General features: G+C 35.7%; 1 pseudogene; it reads left to right on the forward strand.

Annotated features, from left to right (window-relative positions):
• The first annotated feature begins 1,708 nt into the window (after positions 1 to 1,708).
• LOC117801711 lies at positions 1,709 to 1,791 on the forward strand (annotated as a pseudogene).
• The last annotated feature ends 9,592 nt before the right edge of the window (positions 1,792 to 11,383 follow it).

Genomic DNA, 11,383 nt, shown 5'->3' on the forward strand with positions numbered 1-11,383 from the left:
TCTTTTAGGAGACAGATGTGTCATCCAAGTCCCAGGAATAATGATGTACATAAACTACAGCTCAGGAGCAGCTGTGCTCAGAAAGAGTGAGTCCTCATCAGCAGTGCATTCTAGACCACCCACAGGTCATTCTGTCCTTCTTGCTATCTGGATTGCCTCCAAAAATATTTTTAATGAGATTTTCATTGAATTTCAAATCAATGTGCCAACTTGAAGAGAGAGTAGAGAGAAAAAAAATGGCTCTAATGGGGTTACAAAGTGGAAAGTATAATGGTCACTGGCTACTGAAATTAGATTTTATTACTATGTTTATTTTTTTCCAGTGGGCTTAAGATGTAGTATTTGTCCTTATTTTGAAATTAAAGTAAAATATTAAAGTGTTGAGGGTAGGGTCGGAAAGCATTGTACTAGTTAATGTCCAGCTGCCTAATAAAGATGATCTTTTCCTATGGGCAATATGTTTATGTCTAATGGCATTTTTTTCTGCCTGTTGCTAGCTCTATTATTATTCCATGGTGAATGCTCCTCGTCTAAGATTTAACCTACTGTTCCTGAGAACAAGTATTCAAATCTCTGTTTATTTCAAGCATAGATATTTGTAGGCTTTTTTACTCCTCTGGGATTTTCTTTATAACTTCCTCACGATTGGGAATTCAGCAGGCCCTGCTCTCTTTGGTCCTATAGCAGATAATTACCAACAGAACTAGTTACTGGAAACAAGTTATGGTTCACAAACTATTAAACTTCAGGGTGATGTTTCTTGACAGTTTATTTCCAGATTTCTGATAGCTGCTTATTGTAACTCTTTTGCTATTGTCTACTGGAAAAAGTATATCATTCCACTATTGTAGCACTATTGTAACTCTTTTGCTATTGTCTACTGGAAAAAGTATATCATTCCACTATAGAAAATATTATTGTATGGTTTTGCAAAGATACAAGGCTAACTGTCAATTTCTTTGAGTATCTGCTCATTATCTACAGAGACTAAGTTGCAGAATATCCAAATAAGCTTTGTTGGGTAGGGAGAAAAATGCAATCATACTGACCCTCAGGATTGGATAATAATTTGTTTATTAAAATGTGGGTGGCTGTATACTTGGGTGCCTGTTGATTGAAGCTCTTCTAAGTAGCTATTTTCATTTAAAAGACATACCTTGCCTGTGTGTGGACTAGCTCTGAACTTTCCACCTTATATTATGTTTTCTCAGGTTCTTCTTACCTTAAACTTTGTTGTTGTGTCTTCTAATGTACTTCCTGTTACATTTTCTGATTTCATATATAGTCGTTTATTTTAGTTGCCCACATTAGTAACAGAACCAGATCCAGAGGCAAGGATTTGAGAGTAAGAATTTCATTTCTGAGGTGATCCCAGGAGCAGTGGTAGCGAAGCAGGAAAGTGAGATATAGAAGGGAAAGCAGCCAAAAAAGGATGAATTAAGGAACTGATTATTATGTTGTTGACAACTGGGGCAAAAGCCAGCAAAACCTGTGACCTCTGGGAATAGAACAGAACATGCTTCAAGAGTTGTGCCAGTCCAACAGTGAGCAAGTTGGGGCATTTATCCTCTTGTTTCCTTCCATCATTCATTCAGGTTTGCTTCCTGGAGGTCATTAACACCGTAACCTTTTAAACATGCCCCATATTTGAGCTAAAAATCCCAAATAAAGCCTATAGATGAAAAGCTGAATTTACTTACTGAAAGCAAAGACTATACTTTCAGGGATCGTTTCTATAGTTTGTTACTAGAGAAGTTTCTCTGAAAGGGTAGAGTAGTTGCTGAAAGCAGCCATCACTGTGCACTGAAACTGTAAAAATCAACAGAAATGGGTGGAGACACAGACAGCTTCACAGTAGTTACCAACACTAGGATTCCCTTTACAACAACTGTGGCTCTTAAGTTTTTGACAATAAAGTATAAAGCAACAACTACTGATCTGGCTTGAAGAAACTTAGGGTAATTTACTGATTTTTATTTATAGGTATTACAGAGCCAGGACACTGATGTTTCCAGTTAGCCCAACAATGGGCACACCAATGTGGGCAGTGTATTCAGCAATCCCTAATGAGCAAACACAGAAATCTGTGCTCAAACTCTATGGCCTATTCACACAGCCTGTTTTGAGTGAAAAAAGCTTTCTTCCCACATTTCTTGGAGCCCAATATGAGAAGTTTTCCTAGTCAACCTGTCAGTGGTTGTGCTGCTCTTTTCTTACTTGCCTATCAGTTAGTTTCTTTTATTTTCAAATATCAGAAGTTGCAACTGGAATGGCTTAAGCAGTAAGAAAAAAAATTTTTTTATTCACATAACTAAAATGTGCTATGAGAGTTCTAACTTCAGGTGTGGCTGTACCCCAGGACTTGGTAGCAGTCATGACCTGTTTGTCAACCTACAAGCTCTCAGATCAACTATCCCCTTACAACACCAAAATGCCATGAGCTCCTGACATTGTACTCACAATTCCAATTCAGCATAAAAAAATCTTTATTCCCACCAATAGTTAAAATAAAACCCTAGACCTGACCCTCAGAAGTATACATGGATAATTGCATTGCATTTTTATCCCTGAATCCCTGAACTAAATCCTGTAATTGGAAAATAGAATGATATTACAGTCTGGACCAGAGTCATGAGCCTCCTTGGAGTGATTGTTTGTGGGAAGGTGAAGAGAAGTAGAGTGTGGTGGAGCCCAGCTCTTCTAGAAGATCATGGATTGAGAGGGGAGCAGAGGTTAGTTTGAGTTGTGTTTTTTATAGTTTGATTCTTCAGATGAAAATTAAGGGACAATTATGAAAAAAGATAGTATGGATTCTGACTAGTGTGGTAAGTGCCAATCTCTACAGTATAGCATATCTTCTATACATCCTACTACTGGTTTTGACTGTATTTCTACTTCCCCTTTCCTGCCCCTATTGACACATATAAATAGGTCTAGCCAAATCGGTGCTTTCCACCCCAGCATCCCATGGAAGAACAGCTATAGCTTCTCAGCCCTCTTTATGCCCAATCTAGAAATGGTCCCCAGTAGCAAATCTCTCAGCAGGTTCCTGAGTCACAAATGAGATTTGTACACTCCTGAAATGGTAACAACTATTTTAAGCTGTTTTAAAACACATCACTGTTGGGGCGCCTGGGTGGCACAGCGGTTAAGCGTCTGCCTTCGGCTCAGGGCGTGATCCCGGCGTTATGGGATCGAGCCCCACATTAGGCTCCTCTGCTATGAGCCTGCTTCTTCCTCTCCCACTCCCCCTGCTTGTGTTCCCTCTCTCGCTGGCTGTCTCTATCTCTGTCGAATAAATAAATTAAAAAATCTTTTAAAAATAAATAAATAAATAAAACACATCACTGTTAACACATTCCTTTAAAAAATTAAAATTCTATAACTATTAAATTGTATTAAACTAAGCACAAGAAGCCACCTACCCATGTGTGAATTACTTCTACTCTCAGAAAGACGCCTAAGTTCAAAAACTCTTCCTGTACAAAATTGTTTTCCAGCGGGTTAGGTGGTTTTTTTTAATGAAACCAGAAAGAAAGTGATAATTATTTTTATTTATGAATAATTTAAATAGTTTTCCAAATAGGGAATTTCCTGAGTGTCTATCAGATATTATGTATATCCCCCCAAATCTTCATACTATTTACTTATGATTAGTCACTTTATCATTTAATATTTATAAATGTCTCAAATTCCTATGCCACAGAATCTGGTAAACTCAGTGTCTCTCACAATATCTTTGAAATTTCTTGGGAGTGACAAGTATTAATTGGCTTGAACACCTTATTGCTGTTGGCTCATTTTCTGATCCTGGGTGAATGAATTCTTTTCTCTTCACTTTGCATCTCACTTCTTGCTCATGACATCTCTGTTGGACTATGACCCACTTTCTTCATTTCCTTAAGTACCACTGCAACAACACTGAAGAAACAGCAGACTTCTGCTATACGTAGGTCAGAAGATCTCAAACTTGAGCACACATTATAATCCTCTGGAGAGCTTGTTGAACCCAGTTCCCTGCACCCCATCCCCAGAGTTTCTGATTCAGTAGGTCTCCTGAGAATGGCTTCTGATAATTTGCTTTTGTAACAAGGTCCTGCATAATGCTTAGGCTGCTGGTCAGAAGACAACACTTTGAGAACCACTTGTTTAGAGAGCAATAAGGTAGGGTCAGGGGAGGGTTGCATTACTATGAAGATAACTTAAAATTGAAAAACAGATTTCCTAATTTAAAAAGTCCCTTAACCATTTCCATCTTCGGGAATTTCTCACTAGTCATAATCCAAGGAGAGAATAGGTCTTCTCATCCCCTTCTCTTTCTCCTTTCTTTCTCTGGCTCCCTCACTCCTTTCTGAAGGACTGACTTGGGAAACTCAAAACTCCTCTTATTTTATTATGTTGAACACATAAGCTATTACTGTCTCTTTGCCTTAGACCTAGTCTATCTGGCCAGGCTGATGGGCTATTTATTTTTCCAAACTGCTTTGCTAAAGATTGTTCTTTCCATTTATATATTTCTGCAACTGGCTCTTAAACTAATAGTTTTCTTCTCTCAATTATATTTTATAACAAATTATTATGAACTTTGGTTTTCCATTTCATAAATCTAAGTCTTTATATGTGTATTTAGCTAGCTTAGAATCTTTTATTTTCATTGCGTGTATCATTTACTACATGGCTATGATTATGATAATACATATTGACTGGACTAACATATACATGAATTTTTGATGTTACATCACAGATTAACCTTGGAAAATGCAATCTGTATTCAGGGTGAAAGAGGCAGAACACTGAAATAATACTTCCTAAGTATCAAGGCTGTCCTGATTGGAAGGCTCTAAATTTTTATAATACAATTTTAGGAATGAGTGAGCAATAAGATTATTGCATTGGCTTAGCTTTTTCCTGGCAATTCTATTCCTTCCTATATACATACACATATAAAAATACATGTTCAGAGGGGCTTGGGTGGTTCAGTCCCTTAAGCATCGAACTCTTGATTTTGGCTCGGGTCACGAACTCAGGCTCAGGTCATGACTCAGGGATGGGAGATTAAGCCCCATGTCAGGCTCCGTGCTCAGTGGGGGGTCTGCTTGAGATTTTCTGCCTCTCCCTGGGCTCCCCCAAACTGCTTGTGCACTCCCTGTCTCTCTCTAAAATAAATAATTAAATAAAATCTTTAAATACATGTTCAAACTATTTTATTGTCCTCTGTAAAATAATATTATTAATGTTAGCAATTTCCTTGTGATAAAGAGATGAAAAATTTTTATTTTTACGTGTTCTAAATGGTTTAGTATTAAAAAGATACCTAATACCTTTTAATTCAGTGACCTAATTTTTATATGCAAAAATAAATATTTGTTTCCAGTCAATTCTATAACAAGTAAACGATGCAAAACCAATAATCTTTTAATATCCTTAGAATCTCTGTTTCTGTTTCATTTTTGCAGACTGTGGGAAACTAAAAAAGCTATTTTCTTTCTCTTTTATAAATTGTAGCAAATTTTGCTGTAAAAGGCCTTAATGAAGGCAAAAGCTTAGATTGGTTGTGATGGTAGCATTGAGCCTTTTTTTTAAAAAATTACTTTTCACAGACTTTATTATGTTGATTGGAATCAGAAGCATATTAATTGCTGGCAAATAATTGTAGTTTTCAAAGATGGAGAGATGTTCTTACCAAAAAAATCAGGCAAAATGTCCATTTCTTTCTTTCTGTTCCATTCCTTCCCTGCACCTAACCAACTCTAATTCTACCCCTGCAGAGTAACCCCTGACTGAGTCAGCTCAATCAGATGTATGGAAACCATGCTGGCTCCCTTTTTAGTTAAATTTTCCTCAGCAGATGTAGTAATACCATTGGTAGATCTTTGGGGAATTTTCCTTTCTGCTCTTCACCCTCATTACTCCTGCCATCTGGTCCATTTCTGTTTTACTTCCATTCAGCAGATGTGTTCCCATCACCCCTCCCATACTGACCTAAATGAATCTCCCTAGCTCAGGATACCCCTGAGTTTGGACAGGTACAGGGACAGAGAATGGAATAATGCCAAGGTCTTAAACCCATATAGATATGAAAGGGAAGACCTATGTCCATTCAAAACAAGGAGACTAAATATTTGTACTTCTTCATAAGCCAAGATACTTATTTCTTTTCTTTGGGCTTTATACAGTTCACATGACCACAAAATTCTCATTTGTTGCCAAATGAAGTTCATGTTTTATAGGATCCAAACTTCTGCTCTTCTTTTGGTTGAAACATTGTGGCTTATACCAATGAGATTTGCCTGGCATTTGACATTTGTGGAATACAAGTGGCTACTTGCACATAATTTGTTGAGTGACCTGCTAATGGTGACACTTCATACATGGTTAAATGTATCATGCAAGCTCAATCATGTTCTTGTTCTTATAGGGGCATAAAGGATAAATTCCATCCTAAAGTAGACATTAGTTCTGTTGAGAAACATGACTAGGTATGAAATAACTATCATCATTATAAAGCCACTTTTTTTTAATTCCTAAATTGTGAAGTATAGACTATGAAATACAATGGAATTGCAAAGAATGAAGACTCAGTTCTGGGAGGAAGAAGAGAGAAAAGTGATAAAAGTGGATGATGAGGGCAGTTTGCCCACTGAGATGAAAACACCATACATCTGTTTGAATCCCAAATTCCATTTAAATGTTATTCTAGATATAATGATCTAAGATTGAAGTTTAAAAAAGTATTCCACATTCAAACCTGCTGAGAAGACAAGAATTAGATTAGGCAGTAATTGATAAAAGTTAAGATTATACTTCAGTACCTACGTCTACCTTCATAAGAAAACCTTTTTGTAAAAAAAGATTCTGCATCTCTATATTACCACAATTGATTTGTGCATTTTGTGGGATACAGCAATGAAGAAATTAATACTATAAAAATATATGGGAACTTATGTGGAATAACATGTTTTGAAATGCCTGCTGACCCTTGAGGACCTTCACTAGCAGGGTGGGCATAAAAGATTTGGGGTACACAAGAGATAGTGGTAGGACTCAGTATCCCGCATGGTGAAGATTTCCTTGTCCATATTCTTTGGCTCCATTGACTCTGGGACCAAGTGTACTTCTTATTAAAACTTTTAAATGAAATTATCAAAAATCTGAGGGAATACCCCAATGTTAAGAAGCATTGAAAGGTAATGAACGTTGGGGTCAAAATAGACCTAATGCATCATCTTACTGAAAGGAAGTAGTTTATAAATAAATGTATATAATGAAGTTATATAAAATAAAGCTAACAATTGTAGATTAGAAATAAACAATGAAAAGTTTTATTATGAATAAACTTGTACGTGCAACTTTTTGTTTTCAAACTATTTTTCAGATTAGTGTAGTGTCTCAAAAAATGATATGACTGGCACGTATAATAACTTGTCAGAACGCACTTACATGTTTTTATATATTATGAAAAATCTATAACTTTGAGTTAAGAATTTTGGAATAACCTGCCCTTTTTCTTCTTTCACATGAATCTAATTATCATATAAATTCAGACCTAAGTACATAGTGCTGAGAAACATGGAATCACTGAATTATAGGGTAAGAGGGATCTGAAACCTTATTATGTCCAACAATATTTTATTACCTTTAGAGTAAGTGTACGAATATCAAATAGAAAACTCTGTCATCTTTTAAAGGTAATGCTATGCACAGAAAACCTGGAAGTTCAAAACCTGGAAGACACCAAGGCTCACCTATCCATAATATGTTAAATTATAGAGTTAATACCAAATAAAAAATAAATTGCCTATTTATTACTGTAATTATTAAACTAGGTGTTTTACATGATAGAACTGTGTGTATATTGATTTGGAAATCACAGAAAATTGAAATACCTGAGGGATTATGGAGATATGGACTAGAGCTGGAGAGACTACAGATTAGACATTTAGATTTGGGCAACGCTGATTTGGAGATCAGAATATATTGGATATTTAGGGAAAAGGCTATGAAAAGAGAAAAGAGGACCCACATGAAGTTCTTAGAAAAAATCTGGGCCACCAAGGAAGTCCAGTCATTGATAAAGGAGAGAGCCCTTGTCAACTAGTTTTAAAGGAAATGTGTCTTACAGAGTGTTCACACGCCACACAGATAAGAGAATAAAAACATCAGGGAGTGTGAGTGTGAGTGTGTGTGTGTGTGTGTGTGTGTGTGTGTGTGTGTGTGAAGCTGAGAGAAGAGATCCAATTAAAAGAGAGAACTTGAGCTCAAAGCCAGAGGGATTACAAATGGTAGCAAAGTGTCTCTGGAGTTGGGACATGATGGAATCTGAGCTCAAAAAAGAAGGTTTAGCTTTAGACATCAAAAAGAGGAGATGAGGATTTTTATGAGACTTAAAGGAGAGACGAAAGGGTGGATGCAAACAAAACATTGAATTGGGACAAACATAAAAGCTGAAGCTCATGAACTCAGCCTTTCCAGGAACACAGTAGTGAGACCACCTGTTGAGAAGAGCAAGTACATATTAGGTCCTAGAAGAGAAGAGAAAAAGTCTGAAATAGCTTAGGTTGGGTACATACTGAGGAGCCAGCAGGAGATAAATCAAAGGACTGATTAGCAGTAACAAGAAACAAGTTGCTGTTGGATTATCATCCTTTACAGGACGGAGTAAGAACACTGGTTTTATATTGAAAAACTTTGACTTGTGTCCTGGTGTCCTAATAATTTGGCCAAACTGCTTTGTGGTGGTTACTGATATTAAAGTAACATACAGACCGTGTTCAGGTCATAGTGTGTACAATGAATTAATGATGTTGTATCCATAAGAAGAAAAAATGTGTGTTTATTACTAACATTTACTAGGCAAAACAAAAAAAAATCTAAAATTCTCTTGATTAACTTTATTTCTGTAAACAGCACCACTGTTCCAGATATGTTTGACTCATTTTTATCATGGGTCCAAGAAAAAAGAAAATCTTAGAAAATCATTCTTTTCTCAAGGTGAATTCAAAATGAGGCAAAAAACATCTGTAAAAATTGGGCAATGGAAAAGCCAAGAAATCCATCTAGGAAAAAATGACATAGCTGAATCTGAAGGTAACAATAAAAATGAGGTCACTCTGCTATTATCTCAATAAGACATTTTCTGTTTATTTGGATTTTTGTTTTGTTTTGTTTTGTTTTAATGTACTGGGCACTGGAAAGGAAGAGAAAGATTAAGCAAATGAAAATGCTTTTATGTTATAATTCACACAACACTGCCAAACTCCAAGGAGCAAAATACTATTTATTTTCCATGTCTTGGTATACAACAAATGGACACAAATGTGTCTAACTCTTTCTAAAATATAAGCAGGACACGTAAGTATAATGGAGCCTTTCTAAATACCTGGTTAACAAAATGACATGAATATTTGGAAAGCAAATGGAGAAAAGAAATGTGAAATTTTTCCAAAATACTGTATAATTAAAGTCCAAGGAATTTATGACATGAAAATGGCTTTTCCTCAAATTTATCTTAGAGTGTATTGGCTGCTAGCTGAAGAAAAAGAGAAAAAGTGATCAAGTGATATTCATAGTGAACACTGAACTAGAGTTCAAGATAGGTCAAAAGGTTCAAGTCAAATCCTGCCTAGGGATTCCCATTACTGCTACATTGAGCAGAAAGAGATAAACCTGTGGGGCTCAAGGTTTACTGATTTTAAATTTATAAGCGTAAACCACTGCACACCTCCAAACTACATGTGTAAAACCTTAACTGACCACCAAGGTGAGACCCATTTAAAGATACTATACTCAGATTCTACTTTTTTCTACCTCAGGTTTAAGTCAATGCTGTTATTTTATTTTAATTCATCTTACTTTCTATAACATTGTTCCATTATATTTATTTTTCATTTTTAACATAAATTTTACATACATGATGAAGACCACTGGCACACTTTAAAGAAAACTAAACTACCTGATGGTTAGACGTAGAAATAAATATGAATCTTCATAATTTTAAGTAACTATTATCATGTCTTAATTATGTTTGCAGTCTATACTACTTTAATATGAGCATAGTTCAAGAGATGTCCAATAGAACTTGGATTATGGTACACTTGAATACATACAAATATTTTTTAAGAGCACTGGAAAAATTATTTTCACTCCATTTAATTACCTAGTTATTTCCTTTAATTTCTATGTTGAGGGTGAGAGATAGGTAGAGAATAGAAAAAGGTAGAGAAGAAGGAAGGGAGGGAGTAGGTGAGGGAGGGAACGAGGGAGAAAGGAAGGAAGGAAAAGAGGGGGAGGGAGGGAGAGAGATTAGCTTCAGATGATTGAATGATAAGTTAACTTCTAATATAATACAAGAAGCTGACTACGACTGAAGACCTAGTAAGTAACCTACTTCATGAGATTAATAAATCACAGCCTAAAAGGGTTTTGATTTCCTCATGAGGACATTAGTCTAGAATTTAGACTCCAGATTATTTCTTAGGTAACTGTTAGTTTTAAACTTCTATCATTTTAGCATATATTCGATTTTTATCACCAAATAACAAAATGAAAGACTCATTTGAGAATGAGAACAGATTAAGATTTGTTTTGAAAAATTGGAGGTAATTGTGGTTTTCAGGAGAGAAGGGAATTTTGATTGCTTGCTGTGTTCTAACACATTCTTCCTTGCATTGATTGGGAATAATTGGCAAATGCATCTCTGTCAGATTTATTGATCATTTTGAAGACAGCTCAGCTAGGTTTATATGTAGATATAATCACGTGGAGTAACAATCTTATGGAATATAAGACTTCCTACCACTATGCAGGGTTCAAGGCTTTAACATTCCATTTTCCTTCCTGCTTCATCCCCAGACTTTAAAACAACAATGACAAAAACTTAATGCTTCGTCCTCTGGTTGTATCAGTAGTCACTGTTCACTCACCATCTGTGACAAAACTTGTACTGATTTTTCTGTTTGTAAATGATTTGCCATTGAAATATTATTTATTTTCTCTACCACTGACTGCTATTTATCTTTTTTAGTGCTGTTGACCCTTGAACAACATAAGTGTGAACTGTGCAGGTGCACTTACATGTGGATTTTTTTTGATAATTATATTGGAATAATTTTTGGAGATTTGTAATGATTTGAAAAAACTCTCAGATGAACTGTGTATCCTAGAAATAATGAAAAAATGCAGAAAAATTCATTATTCTAAGAATATAGTATATAATACATTAAGCAAACAAATTATGTGCTGACTATTTGTATTATATCACTAAGGCTTCTGGTCAACAGTAGGCTGTTAGTAGTTACGTTTCTAAGGAGTTAACAGTTACAAGCAGGTTTTCTACTCTGCAGAGGATCAATGCCACTAACCCATGCACTGTCCCAGGGTCAAC

This window comes from Ailuropoda melanoleuca, chromosome 3 (genome assembly GCF_002007445.2).
Source record: "Ailuropoda melanoleuca isolate Jingjing chromosome 3, ASM200744v2, whole genome shotgun sequence".
Lineage (NCBI taxonomy): Eukaryota > Metazoa > Chordata > Mammalia > Carnivora > Ursidae > Ailuropoda > Ailuropoda melanoleuca.